This window comes from Octopus bimaculoides, chromosome 17, assembly GCF_001194135.2.
Source record: "Octopus bimaculoides isolate UCB-OBI-ISO-001 chromosome 17, ASM119413v2, whole genome shotgun sequence".
NCBI classification, from domain to species: domain Eukaryota; kingdom Metazoa; phylum Mollusca; class Cephalopoda; order Octopoda; family Octopodidae; genus Octopus; species Octopus bimaculoides.
The window spans coordinates 18,173,604-18,174,964 of NC_068997.1; positions in this window are offsets into that span (position 1 = coordinate 18,173,604).

The window sequence follows — 1,361 nt, forward strand, 5'->3', positions numbered from 1 at the left end:
ATATATATATATATATATAGATAGATAGATAGATAGATAGATAGATAGATAGATAGATAGATAGATAGATAGATAGATAGATAGATAGATACACGCTTAGATACACGCTTTATAATGTATAGGTCGAATCGGTTCTTGTTAAGCCTCGTATCAGACCCTCTGAAGTTATGGTCGTTCTTGACTCACAACACTTTCTCACATGTATATCATTAATGAACTTCACTATCTCTTTGCTGGTATATTCTTTAAATTATACATCTACATACACGAATATCTGTCTGTGTATGCGAGTGCGTGCAAATGTATATGTATGTAAGAGTGTGTACATACTTACATCATTTAAATAATATATCATTTGTAATATATTTTATACCTTTTCTCTATAAACATTTATAAAATCATGCCTACCTCTATAAATTCCATTTCTACTAGTATAAAAATGTTCATAAACATATCGTGTATAAAAATACATTGATATTCCCTTATCCATTCTCAACTGTATCTATGTCTCTGTATTTGTATATGCGTGCGTGTTAGTCTGCGTGTAGGTGTTTGGGTGTGTGTTTAAGTTTTAAAAAAACATATATGCCTATGAATATAATTCAATCACATTTTTTATTCAGCCGAATGAAATAAATCGGACAAGTTCAATATTAGTAATCAGAGCACCTATCATCAATAGGTGATTAACCCTATTGACCTGACTGGATATCATTCGGTTCAGGCACCGTTGATGTGCGTCAGTCATTTCCTCCTAATTTACGTGGAAGGTAATTTTGGTTTTGTGACGAACGCCGAAGCACACACACATACACGTACAAACACATACATGCGCACATACAGAGATACACAGAGACACATATTCATACACACATACATACACACGCGCACACACGTAAATATATTCCGATAAACATTGCACATAATGCAATCTTGCCTATGAATACACAGTCTTACGTATTCAGATTTAGTGATGTACAAGCCTCTCAATGTCATAATGTTTGTTCTTGTTTCAGTTTTCAATTTAAGGCAAAATATCCTTTCTTTTCAACTTGTTCATTCCAAAATCGTTTCAGCATTCGAGGCATCCTCATACGCGCCCCTTGGTGAGAAGTTAAACCCTTATTAGTACTCGATACTCCAGGAGTTAACGAGGTCTAGCAAAGATTTAAAGGATCCTCTTATGGATCGGATTTTCTCAACATAAGCATTACATCGCAAATATTATCCTTCGTCGTCCCTAAAGAGCTACTGAATATTTACAAGGATCATGAGCGACCCACAATTGATTGATAGACCTAAATTGTATATTTAAGGAAGATATTGGACTCAGTATATCTGGGGTATGAATAAATTTGAGG